The sequence below is a fragment of the Malaya genurostris genome, chromosome 3, assembly GCF_030247185.1.
Source record: "Malaya genurostris strain Urasoe2022 chromosome 3, Malgen_1.1, whole genome shotgun sequence".
NCBI lineage: Eukaryota > Metazoa > Arthropoda > Insecta > Diptera > Culicidae > Malaya > Malaya genurostris.
Genome location: NC_080572.1, coordinates 144011319 through 144025435, shown reverse-complemented (window position 1 = coordinate 144025435; position 14117 = coordinate 144011319). Strand labels below are relative to the sequence as shown.

The window sequence follows — 14117 nt, the reverse complement described above, 5'->3', positions numbered from 1 at the left end:
CGTAAGCGTAATTAAAAAGGAATTTGCGCAGGATATCGTGACTGACTAGAATTATTGCTAGTCAGCCTGACACGATCACCTATATGATAGTGTGATTGCTAGTGATACCAGTGTTAGACTGACTAGTAATAATTCTAGTCAGTGACGATATCCTGTGCAAATTCCTTTTAATTTCGCTTACGCTGATTTATTTTTGAAATCTTTCGGATATCCGGGAAGAAACAAGTAGGGCATAAGAGCGGAAGTACGCTTTTATGCTGGCTACGGTTCTCCAGCGGACTGTACCTAAATAAGGGAAAGAAAGTTTTATTTAAACGACTAATGAGTTCGAGAATTCCTTTTGTTCTGATGTGTTCCTGGCGAGCTGGCTTCCTTCTACAACGGCTGGTGGCGACGTCATTCTGGGATTTCTTTCAAACTGACTGAGAACACACACTGGTCGTCTGACTGATCTAAGACTGATCTAAAACTCTAAGACTCGTTTATTACAATTTTCTTAAACTATATATACATGAATCTTATGGTAAAAAATGAAAATGTTGCACGACATGCACTTTCTCCTTAGGTGCTGACGTTACCATTCGTCAGCACGGGTAAACAAATTCCTATCTACCTCACTACTACATAGAATTTGGTATTCAATGTTGCGCTTGCATTTCGCGCTATCCTTCTCTATTCCCTATCGCGTACCGACGCTTCCAGAACTTGTTGGTCTTTGTCGGCACGGGTAATCAATTCACATTTCTACCGGACTCAAAAAATATGACCGTCGCCAGACTACCCTTTCCTTCTTTTATTGCAGTCCTTTCGGGAATTACGTATTCAATTGTTTTATTACCACAACCTTCCGAGAGCTGATTTGAACGATATTCATTAATGTTCCTTTTCGGGCAATTGTTTATGTTTGTCCCTTCGCATTTCGTCATGGTCTTTGCTAATTAATTTTACTATTGCCATCGGCACCAGATTACCTGGCGTCTTGACCCAACTTAAGCTTCCTTTGCTATTTGAATCAGTGCTCATTGATGCACATGGGATGCGAGAATTGATGGAAAAATTAATAGCTCTCACAACTGCGCTGGAAACGCCTTATCGGTTCAAATCGCTTCTCGATCATGGTGCTCCTTTAAGCACGTTGTTCTTTGGTTGATAATAAATGTATTAATGCCAGTGCAACTGACGCAAACTCTACGCTCGACATTCCCGGCCCCGTAAATCTTCTAGAAGGTTTACCCTATTTTGATAATCGAGCGATTGTCATGAACTAATATTGATAAAACTTGCGTTCGTCCTCTCTGTTAAACTTTGTTTCAACAAATAATCACAAAATTATAATGAACTCTCAGTTGTATTTTGCGGAAGCGGAAACAAATATTGCGGTGGCCTGCTTAAATCTCGTGTCGTATTACATTTTTTAATTCGTATATAAATATATACTACCACATACATAATACCTAACAATCCTACACCCACTAATACATATTCAATAATGGGTTCACCTATATCTTGTTCTTTATCATCATTCGTTAATATCGTAAGTACTTATTTTCGAAAGGATTTTTTGGTTTAGGCAAATCTGAATCGTAAGTTTTTACTGTTTCTACATTGAAATTAATTTGCATTCGCTCTTTAAAAAATAATTTAGTTTTCTTTTCTTCCTTGTTTACAAAACCATATAATATACTATCATTACTGTGTATCTTAAAGTCAGAATCTAACCTAACTATGGCCACTTTATAGGGTGGCGATATTATTGTATTTCGGCAGTGGATTACGATGCTCGCCGTGTCGCTGGCGAAGTAGAGCACCTGATTCTCGTCCGTGAGTGAAATCATCTCGGTGTATGGTGGCGTTAGGTGCGTAATATTGCAGCGGCTTTTCGAAACTTTATGTGCCACTAGTCCAGATACGCAGCCAAGCTCTTTATGAACCGGGCTAGGTTCCACTATAAAATGAGTTTGGTTCATTCGTACTGGTTCCGTAGTTGGGTAGAAATATTCCCCGTTATGGTCAATCAGTATGCGTGGTTTTCCTATATCAATAATGGCATGATTTTCCATATGAGGTACAGGAATAATTCGAAACATTTCGTACACTGTTTTGCTGACAACTACAGTGTACATTGCGATTACGATAGTCCCATTGATCTGTTGCGCTTCATATTTTACCAACGAGGATTGTCGAAGAACTGTTAGTCCTGCTGGCAATGTTGACGAGATGTTGTCGAACGTTGCGGTAAGTTCTTCCGTCGAAAGTGGATATGATCTCATCCTTTTGTACTTGTGAAGCATCGCGTCAATAGTCTCTCGAGATAGCATTATTATCTCGATTAAACGACTTTCCAAGTATTCACCTAGGGCGTACTTTTGCTTCAGGTGGTTCGTTTCCTTCATCAGGCCGTAGAATTGATCGTTCAAAGTATTTCCCATCTCAGCTGTCTTTCCATTTAATTGAACTAATGACTCAGATAACTGATGTATTTTTTCATTGTCGTGCATTCTCATTGCTTTTAGTTCAGTTTCGACGCCATTTTCACCGAATAGGAAGCTCCACAAGAATCCAAATATCCCTTTAGAGCGTCGAGATCTTGTTCGCTCATAATCAATTTCGGAAATTGCATCCGAGCATAATTTGTTGAAGACGCTCAAAATTCTATCCATATTTTCATTTTTTATGTCTTTATTCATGCGCTTCCTAGTTGCTGACATATTACATCGTATGCCTTCGATCAATTCCCGATCTTCATTCGGTGATATCAACGTATTTATATTTGTCCGCCATATACCCCGTTTCATGAGAGTAGTTCCTATGTGGTCGAGAAATACTCCATCTTGCTCGACCGGTGTTACTAACAAAGAATTCGCCGTGCTGAGAACTGCTGCCGTAGTTAACATAGCTGCAAGTACAGAACGAGGAGAAAAACGAATAACTTGTTTTATATTTCTTTTCTTTTTCCCTGATTGAGAAATATTACTAATTTCTCGTATAATTTCAATCCGGTGATCTTCAAACTTAGGATCAGCGGATTCAGGTTCAGATACGTGCATTATTACATGCTCTGATTCTTGTTCATTTTGCGTCGGCTCAGGAGTTAAATCCTTCCTCTCGACGTCCAATATCGCGAGTTTAGCAACTGCGCGCCTAAAGGTACCCTTTCCGGTGATAACTTCAGCTTGTCTAGCTGCGTCACGTCCTTTCAACCACCGTCCAGGTGGTTCTTCATTATCTACCATTAAGACTATATCATCTGTCTTAATTGGTTTGACATCTCCAGTCCATTTCTCTCTGGTGATAAGTGTTGGAAGATATTCTTTCTTCCATTTATCCCAAAATACCTTCATGGCGTGTTGAATCCTTGCTTGCGAGTTCTTATCGTAAGGTTTTGGATCAATCTCGAAGGGTGGTGCATATTGTCCCGGGCTTCCTAAAATCGCATGGAAGGGGGTTAAAAGCTCATCATTCACATCCTTTAAAGCTCTATGTATCAAAGGACGTGAATTAACAAACCACTCCGATGAATGAAGGCTGATCGCAGCACTTCACTCGTAGATGTCCTTTTAGACATATCGTCTATCATCACACCAAGCGCCTTCTTTATTATTCCTATTAACCTCTCCCATACGCCTCCAAAATGTAGAGCCGCTGGAGGGTTAAACACCCATGAAATTTCTAACTCTGCTGCTTCTTCTTGTCTCATCCTTGTTTCGAGTTCTTGTAGGAAGCGTTTCAACTCTCTTTCGGCTCCAACAAAATTAGTTCCGTTGTCGCTGTAAAGCTGACCTAAAACATACGAAAATGGCATCGGTACTCAAATTTTCTGCCATTCCTATGTGTATCCCTCTAGTAACTAGGCAGGTGAATATAACACCCCATTTTTTTCCTTACCATTTCTACCCTTTTGAACGTAAAACGGTCCGAAATAATCCACTCCACTAAACTGGAAGTGTATTTACTATCCTTCATGAAAAATTGAGCATGAAAAAGGTTTTTTCCAAGTGGGTGCCGCGATTGCTTTCGATGGAACAAAAACAACAACGAGTCGATGATTCAGAAAGCAGTTTAAATTGAACGATTTGGGCTTTGATCTGCTTCCCCAGATTTTGCTGATTGCTCTTTGCTGATCTTAAAAAATGCTCCAGGGAAAAAGATTTGGCTCAAATGAGGAGGTCATCGCTGAAACTTAAGCTTATTTTGAAGCGAAAGATAATTTATTTTATAAACATGGTATTGAAAAATTGGAAAAACGTTGGAACTATTGTATCACCCTAAAAGGTGATTATGTTGATGAATAAAAAAAATTTTGCAAATAAAATGTTGTTTCCATTCTTAGTCTCGGGACTTATTGATCCATGTGTTAGCAGTTTGAGTTTCTCATACTTGTATTCAGTTAAAGGGACCTCACTCAGATATGGTATTTTACCTTTAACTCAGGTACATTCATGGACTGAGCAGGACCTTTTCCTGCTCGATCAAGAGACCTTCAAGTTAACTGTTCTGCTTTCAGTAGCGCTCGAAATGTTCTGAGTCCACTTTAGATTCAGAACTTCTTTGTTCCTTTTTAGCCCACGTATATCAGCCGTTTCTTCTTCAATAAGCTTTAAAGAAGATCCTTCATCGAGAAAGGATGTTTTCACTTGTTTATTTCCCGAATGTAGCGTTACTGGAAGAATTTGGTAAAAATTATTGCCTTTCGATTCTTGATGTAATAATGGATGATGTCTAAGCTTACATCCATCCTTGTTGCAGTATCTATTTGATCTGAAAAATTTCACAATGTGATTGGAGCGTAAACAGCGAAAGCAGAGCTTGGCTTGTTTAATAATCTCGTTTCGTTTTTCAGATGACGACTTTTTAAACCTTTCATCATTCTTTAAATTGTGATCTAATGTGCAGGCTACACATTTTCTTTGGGTTTGCCTTTTCGGCTCAGTGTATACTTTAGCAGGGTCTTGGTGCATGTGAATTCTCTTTTCATCACCGGCTGACATGGATTTATCTGTGACGTTGCCCTGTATAATTTTGCCGTCGGTTTCAACCAATTGCACAAGTCAACAACGATTGGTATAAAATTATTCACAGCGTTAGTCTGCGATGTCTCCACCCACTTCAGTTTAAAGACTGAACGATAGTTTTTTAACCGTATCATCTATCAACCGGTTATCATTTAGTTAACGTGTCGCTTCTAACATAGTCATATTATTGACTAAGTTTTCGAAGGAGTCTGATATTTCCACGACGTCTCGTTTTGCCTTATATAGTTCATGAAATAATTCATCAAAAACTATTGTTGGAGAACCAAATACTTCTCCAAGTCTGTTAATTATTTCAATAACATTTTCTGGGTCCAGCATAAGTTGCTGAACGCATCTTGTGGCCTTATTTTCCAAAACTGTCTGAAGCCTGAATAAATTTTCTAAATTAAAGACCTTCTTTTGTGGTCTCTTCGAAAATTTTCTTAAATTTAGGCCATTCTCTAGCGTTTCAGAGGTTTCTGACATTGCGTCATCTCCTAAACTCTTATTCTAAAACGATGTCACGAGGGATGACATTGTCCTCTCGTGTATTCGCATCAGCTCAAGAATCGCCCCGTTATTTGAACCTTCCTTTTTTTCACCTCCATGTCTTTCGTCATTGCAGCGTATTCATCATTCCGCTTTTGACATTTTGCGCAATATCAGTCTTCTGGTCTTGCTGGCCGTTTATCAAGTCCAACACAAGATGAATGAAACCACCTGTCGCATTCAGTACATTTCGACCAATGCGCGATCTTTCTTCGTGCAAAGGCGACAATAACCGTTTGGGTTAGAAACAAGTTCCATTTTTTTAATAACAAAAAAAAAGGATTCTAATCTCGATTTTATTGACAATATCTCCTGTCAATACTTTGATTTATCAAATAAATTCTTCTCGTAAGGTAGCGCTTCGCCGTGGTCAGGTCGAAGCGAGACAACTCACTGCTTCCTCTTGCTTTGTCGCCGAAATTTCACGCAAAATTGCAAATTTCTCCAATACTAGCCCGATTCACGAAAAATCAAAAACATACGATTGTAGGTAAATGATCTTACTATGCATTTGGCTAAAAATACCAGCTAGAAAGCTTTTCTTTCGCGAGATTTCGTGCGAGTTTTGTTAAAAATTTTGTTTTCTTTTTTCCTTTTCTCGCTATATACAACTCGCATATGTAGGGATGTGCTACGTTTTCAACAAAGCGTCAAAGCTAGTAGCGATGAAAATCATTACTGATTTCTGGTTCTACTGAAACATGAATAGAAATTATTTTAGAAAGTAGTAACACTTAGTTACATTTTCTACTCATCTATATTCAACGTTTACGCAGAGAGAACGGACAACGAAAACAAAAGAAATGTTCTTAGCGTCTACCGCATGTGGCATTTTACACACCCCAATGCATGCGTTGACATTGTGTGCGTGCGAAAGAATAAGGAAAAACTCATTTAATTTTTAACACTCGCACGAACTCTTTCGATAAAAACGTTTATCAGGCACAATTTATATACGAATCGATAGAAAAATTTATTATCTAGAATCGTATGTTCTTGGAATTTCTGTTTTCTTCTCCGTTTTCTCACAATTTTGGGTAAAGTGGGTGAAACCCCGGGATAGGCAGCGAACTCCCGTGACCACGGCGAAGCGCTACCTTAAAATAGTTTAAAACAATTATTCCCGAGGCTGAATAAATCGTAAATGAATTAGAAAGAATTAGCGACATGCTCCTCTCTGGAGCCACCAAAATGTCAGGCTAACTAGCAATAATTCTAGTCAGTGACGATATTCTGCGCAAATTCCTTAAACTATATATACATGAATCTTATCGTAACAGAAATGAAAATGTTTCACGGCATGCTGTGCAACATTTATTGTTATCTCCTTTTCTCCTTAGGTGCTGACGTTACTATTCGTCAGCATGGGTAAACAAATTCCTATCTACCTTACTACTACATAAAATTTAGGATTCAATGTTTGCGGTTGCATTTCGCGCTATCCTTCTCTATTCTCTATCACGTACTGACGCTTTCAAAATTTGTTAAAATTTGTCGGCACGGTAAACAGTTCAAATCTAGTCTACACTTGACCGAACCTATTCTGTGACCGCCGCTAGATCGCCCTGCATAGTTTTATTGCACCCTTAGACGAACTTACATACATAATTGCTTTTATTGCTACAACCATCATACAAGATACAACGAGAGCTACTTTACGCCGATATTCGTTATCGTTTCCCTTTTGGACGATTGTTCGTACTCGTCCCTTCGCATTTCGTCGTGGTCTTTGCTAGTTAATTTACATTTACCATCCACCAGCTTTGACCCATCCGAAGTCTTCAGTCTTCTCCATATGAAATAGTGCAACATTAACGCACATAGGATTGGTGATTTGATGGGTAAAATAACAGCTATCATGACTGCGTTCGACAATATGATTATCGGTTTAAGTTTGTTCGCTCTCAATATAGCGTTCACTTGATGCTTTATCAAAGTTTTATCAATGCCTAGGTTGCAGCTTTTATAAACGAAATTATGTGTCATTTGGCAATCCCTGCGCTCGACATCATCGCTTTGAATTTCGAAATATTTACGATCATTATAAAAGGTAATCTTTTCTGAGGTCATCTATCTACAATTTTGATCATAACTTTGGGTAGATAACCCTATTTTTCGGTATTTTCAGTGCATTTTGTTTCTGGAAGTAGTACCTTTCCAATGGTGAAGAAAAAAAGAAATTGGCAACACTGGAGAGGAAGTACTCTCTCTCCTGGTTGCTCTAGTAAAATATCTAATTTAAATATATTTTGGAACCTTTGTGATGAAACCCACTAGTTAGTTAGTGAATTTTAGTAGTGCTGCAGGCATGCAAAATGAATGTGTGCCAATAAGAGATCATTTGAAGTGGTAAAAAAAGTTTACTTTCTGCACGTAGGACGCCATCATACAAGGAAGTATTTTTTTTGTATTTTTTTATTACCAAACTACATAACGTTGATATATTCATGTAAACGCAGTGCTTTTGACCAATCCGGGAAAAACGGAGCAATTAGAAACCGTCATCTGTCTCTGTAATTGGAAAAGAAACCACAATCACAAGAAAGCAAGTGATGTTAGAAATTATGTACCCCACTCACTGCTGTCTGACTCATCTTTATCATAAAAATCCAGAAGTTTCTTTTGAAACGCTTCGCGGTCTTCAGACAATGTTTTCCATTCATCGTATGTAAAATCGCCATATCTCTCTATATTCTGACTAATGCTGTCCCAGGGTGAAACCAGGGCGACATTTTCTGAGCTTTTCGGCTTTGAAACGGGCATCTGAACGAAGCGGATGAGATCTAGGATATCTTCGAACATGCCTCCACCATCTCATCTGATATATCCTGACCTTCTTGGTTATTCGACGTTTTCGTAGTAACATGTTAACGGACCTTGTAATTTCAAAACCTTTATCTTGGCGACAGAGTTCTGCCATTGCCTGAACGATTTGCCGTTCGTATCCTCGGATGGATTTCCTGCTATACTTCTTCAGAACAGCCACCTGCGTTCCATATAACATAGCAGGGGCAATTACGGACTCGTATATTATTCTCCCAACTTCCCAGGAGGGTTTATAATTCCGCAAAAAGGACATCACCGCCTTGGATACCCTAACGGCATTTCTGCAACGGGTCCTTACAGTCATTGGTCGATCTAGGTTTCGGGTTACGTGAATCCCTAAATATGGTAAGGGCTCGTTAGTTTTATATATTCTACCACAAATGGTGATTTCTCCCACAGGAACAGCATTTGGGTCTCGAATCAATACCTTACATTTGTTCTCATTCAAGCTTAGGCCAACAAATGACAAATACTCCTTGAGCTTAGACAGAATATTTTCTAAATCTTCAGCTTTCTCGGCAATCATAACGATATCATCAGCAAATACCAATAGAATAGGTAGAGACAGGCGACTAGTTTGGTTTAAACGCAAGGGCTCTATATCATCCGCCACAGACTCCAATACTGCCTCAATAATCAAGTTGAATAAAAAGGGCGAAAGCGGGCAACCTTGCTTAATACCACGCTTACGCTGGAAGATATGATTAAGTTGACCTTTCCGAAGAACCTGCTGCCTTTCATCGCGCAGACACTCAAGGACACGATTTATAAAATGTACCGGTACACCTTTTCCTAGAAAATTTGGGATGATGAGGTATATGAATAATGAATAGCACTTCACTGAACACATACCTTTCAATATAGCCGGTAGAGACATAAGTGACACACGATCGAAGGCTTTCTCTATATCTAAAGACATGATAATTAAGGGCTTTCCCCAGTTCCAGTTTTCTTGTAACAAACGTTGTAATACGAAAATGTGATCAATGGTAGATCGCCCTGGAAGAAAGGCGGTTTGATGTAGACCAATAGGTTCTATGAGTTGCTGAAGCCTTTCTAATATCCAAGATGCATAGACCTTATACGCAGTACAGCTTAGGCAAATTCTTCTATAATCGTTAATACTTTTAGGACATTTGAATTTGGAATTGGTACGACTACAGTGTGTTTCCACTCCTCTGGCAGTTTATTTTCTTGCCACACCTTTAGAAGGATTTTATGCAGATCATCAATAACCTGAGTGCTTCCATATTTGAGGAATTCGGAATATATTTGATCTACTCCGGGTGACTTTCCATTTTTAAGAGAATTCAATATGCGTTCAATATCCATTATCGAGGGCGAAGCTGATAATGTATCATCTGACGATTCTGGTAGTAAATTTGGGAACAGAATCTCGCCACTGTCTTCAGAATTCCAATCGACAAGACGTATGGCCGAATTCTGGGTACGTGGAAGTTTTTTCTTTTTGAAATTTTTCAAATACTGATAAGTACGATTGATTCTATCGCTGGCACGATACTGGGATAAATCCTCGAAGAATTTGATCTGTTTTTCCTCAAACTCCATCATTTTTTTACGAAGATTCTCCCTAGCATCCTGCAGCTTATAAAAATACTTAGGATTTTCCAATCTATTATGCCAAAATTTGTATTTTTTTACGAAACATAAAGCACGTCGGCACTCTCTATCCGCTGGCACAGGGGACGGCTTAAGTGTTTCTAATGCCGTTCTATGTAACTTGCGCTTAAAATGGCACCAAGTATCATTCAAATCAGATGTTTCTGTGGTAAAATATGTATCTTCAGACAAACGTTTTTCGAATTTTTTCTGAATCGACTCGTTTTTTAATAAACCCACATCAATATCCAATTTAATCTGTGCAGGTATTCTACATTGCACTGTTGGTTGCTTCGCACGGTGGTATTCTACTATACTGCAAATCAGAAGCTTGTGATCACTTAAATGTATAGGAACACATTGCATACGTCTCAAAAATAAAGCAGAGTTATGGCATGTTAAAAGGTGATCAATTTGGCTATGTTTGCGTCCATTAGACCAGGTAATTTTGAAACCTATGTTTGCGTTAGTAAGTGTGCTTCTAACCGCGAGTGAATATAAATTAATGAAAAGTCGCATTTGTAAACCATTATCATTGAATGTATCATGACCGGCGTATTTCCCAATAAGATCTGATTCCTCTCGAGAAAGGTTTACATGAGATAACTGACTGTTGAAATCACCTGTAATAATTAGTCTCTGTCGACTTTTCAACATATTTACAATGCAACCGAGATTTGCATAGAAGCGATTGGCTTTTGTATTAGGCCCATGAACATTGATTAAAACTAACAATTGAATTTTCCTATCGCTCTAAAATGAAAAGGATTCGATCAGATACAATGAAAAAGGAGCTAAATTGCATACCTCATATGTTAGTTCCATAAATTGAATATTTACACCTCGGTGGTAATGCCGTTTTATACGTACGTTGACACCATGCCGGAACAAAACAGCAAGGCCTCGTTTTTTATTTGAACGAGGGTAGCTAAGACACCACTTATAATTAGGTGTAATAGTCTCAGCACACTCTAAATTTACCTCCTGAAGCGCAACAACGTGGATATTCTTAATAGCCAATAAACGATCCAGTTCTACACGTTTTTTTCTTGTCTGCAACCGTTAACGTTAAGTGATGCAAATCGCAGTCCGTGACGGGAATCTATCTTGACCTCCGACGAAATACATATGTTTGGTTCCGAGAGCTCACGACGCTCTATACTCAAAGCTAGGGAAAGATTATCACGAGGGAATGGAGAAGGCGAAATGATATTATCGGTACAAGGGTGAACATCTAAAACGCTAGCGTACGAGCTGTATTCATGCTCGAAATCTTCAAGAATATGTATAGTTGCAATTGAGCGTCGGTTCACAGGATCAAGCCGTTTCAAACCTGATCTTGTGTTGTAAACATATATAGTTACACCCAAAAGGGATGCCAAACAAACTAGTGTTGCCACTCCTCCATCGTGCCTTCCGATGCGTAGGTGGAATGCGTAAGTGGATAAGCTGTTTACTGTCGCACACAAAACTCCACACGATTCAAGAAACAAAAGTGGTTGTCTCTCCACCTCGTCAGCTACTGAACAACGCAGGGTAAACAAGGACATGTCTGATAAAACCATTCCTGTGAGCTGATGCCCGATTACGGAAAATAATGCTTGCGGATCTCTCTCCAGTCTTTGTGCCTTGAGAATAACACCATCAATAGTGATTTCTTCATAATCACAATCTGAAGGGTGAAGGGCAAAATCTTTAGGCCGAACACAAACTACGCTATCATAGTTATTTTTTATATCGCCTGGACCTCTAAAGAAGACTTTGCAGTGAGATGTTTCTACACCAGATTGTGGTAGAAAGTGAAACTGTGAATTTTCCTGGTAAACAGTGATTCCCATCTGGTGGCGGTTTGCGATTGCACTGAGCGATTCTTCTCCGCCCCAAAAGCCCGAAGATAAGAGCTGTTGTAAATATTCTTCCACTTTCTGTGATTCAGATAAATTTCCAGATATTACTTCACAAGCGTTAATAGAAAGAGAAGCATAGTATAGATGTAAATTCCGTTTTATTTCAGAAACAACTGACTCTCTCAACTGAACAATATAGCGTTTGAATAAGGTATTGTCCGGCGAAACTCCATAGATTTGATGAACAAGAGAGCCGTACAGGCAATCTCCATCACCAGGGATACATTGTACCCAGTATATGTTGCCGTCTGCATCAAAAATATGTTCCATGATAACCTAAAAAGCCAATACAAATTATCTGGGAGTAATTTATCAAAATAATATATAGCATTACCTATCAACAAGTTTGAGGCAAATTGAAGGCCACTAAAAATGCGATTGCTACGAATAACTGCAAGAAAATGAACAGCAACTGTACCTTCTTGGCTTGATTTCTCTTTACGTCTAATTACACATCAGTTGTAACCTGTCACTTAGTCAAAATATTCTTCACGTTCACTACTCAAATTTTTCTATCCTATTTTGAGAGTGCATCAAACAATTGAAATGGAGGCAACGAAGAAAAAAAAGCAAAAAAGAAAGAGGGAAATAAAAAGGGATTTCTGACAGCTCACATCAGCGTTGTCAGGTTTCCAGATGTATTTGGCAAATGCCAGACACAGGCAAACCCAGATAAATTTCAAGTCAGAGACGGATTTTTGAACAACATGACAATTCTGGCTCACTCTCACCCACAGGTACACTGAAAAAATTGCACGTTGGCATCATGGAAAGCACTTGAACTGTCACAACATGTAGAAAGCATGAAATTCACGAAAATTTCACTTAACTTTCAAAATAAGTGTAAAAACAGTGGATAATTGGTGGCTAGATTTTTATGAAATGCACACCAGAACGATAAGATGTATCGTTGCTTTTGGATTCAGTATGAATTCCTTACGAGAGTCACATTGATCTCCATACACGTTTAGATTACATAACACTTGACCGAATCAAGTGTACTGTACTCCTTTTTACTAGAAATTGGGGTGTTTGGCACGTGTGGTTTGGTTCAGTGGCAAAGCACTCCACATCCGAAGGGTAAGGACATCTGAGCAGAGAGAAAAATAATCGAATCTTGCTCCCTAGTGAATTTGCACAACCGCTTCAGTTGTGTACTGGGGTGAGGAAGCATATTGAATTGAAGTGCTGTTACGGGTGAGTCGGTTGTGCGGACTTTTATCAGTGTACGGTATGGCGTCGCTAAATACTCAACCACACAACAAAATCGCTCCGTTTTCATCACGAGCCGATTGACATTTCTCTTCTCGGGATTTGCAGCATTGAATCGGAACCTAACCAGGAACTAAGATACGTTTCCTCATTTTGGGCGATGACTTCAACATTGATATAAAAATATACGATGACTATATGGGGCGGGGGGTAATCCAAAAGGTGTGAAATGAGCAAATGGAGTCTCGTATAGGAAATCAGCTTTTGTTGAGATCATATTGTTTACCAAAACACATCCGGATCTCTTTCCCTCCCTTTTAACACATCTCCTATCCCGTGATGCTCGTGGAGATACAGTTGTACCCGCGGTCTCTAGAAACAACGAGTATCGGACTAACATTCCTTCCCTTCCTCAGTAGCACAGCCTTTGGTCATGGCCGGCGTCGTTATTGACCATTTGATGAAAAGCATAGAGTGAGTGGGTATGTACAGTGAAAATGATTTGCTTCTCCCAAGCTTCATTTTCTTGGTTCATTGTGCATCTCCACTCATTCGGTCAATCACGAAGTGCAACCACGGGCGATCTACTTCAGCTCAGCTCAGTAGTACCTTTCCAATGGTGAACAAATTTTGAAAATCGGTCGACTAACAACAAAATTATGACTCGGTAAAGTTGAAGTGTTCAATATTTCCTATGCGACGTTTATTCCAAAGGAAAGAAAATAGGAAAGCAGACAGGGCATATTGGGCGCGTGAAAAAATCTGGAACGGGAAAAATCAAATTTTCATTGGTTTTCCTTTACCAATCGTCTCCTACAAAGTTTTTGAATCAATCTACGAACTTCATGAAATTCGAGGGTGTAAAATTTGTTGAGATTTGTTGAAAAACAGCTGAGCTATGGCAGCTCGAAGTTACCGTTCCAACTTTTTTTCAGGCTTGGTATTTGGATTGTTAAAAAGTCGGTTTTCTATATGAGAAAGGCAAAAAAAA

General features: G+C 39.0%; 1 protein-coding gene across 6 annotated transcripts in view; it reads left to right on the top strand.

Moving 5' to 3' along the window:
- Positions 1–14117, top strand: part of LOC131437775 (nuclear factor related to kappa-B-binding protein) — a 171405-nt gene that overhangs the window by 130968 nt on the left and 26320 nt on the right. The window lies entirely within an intron of this gene.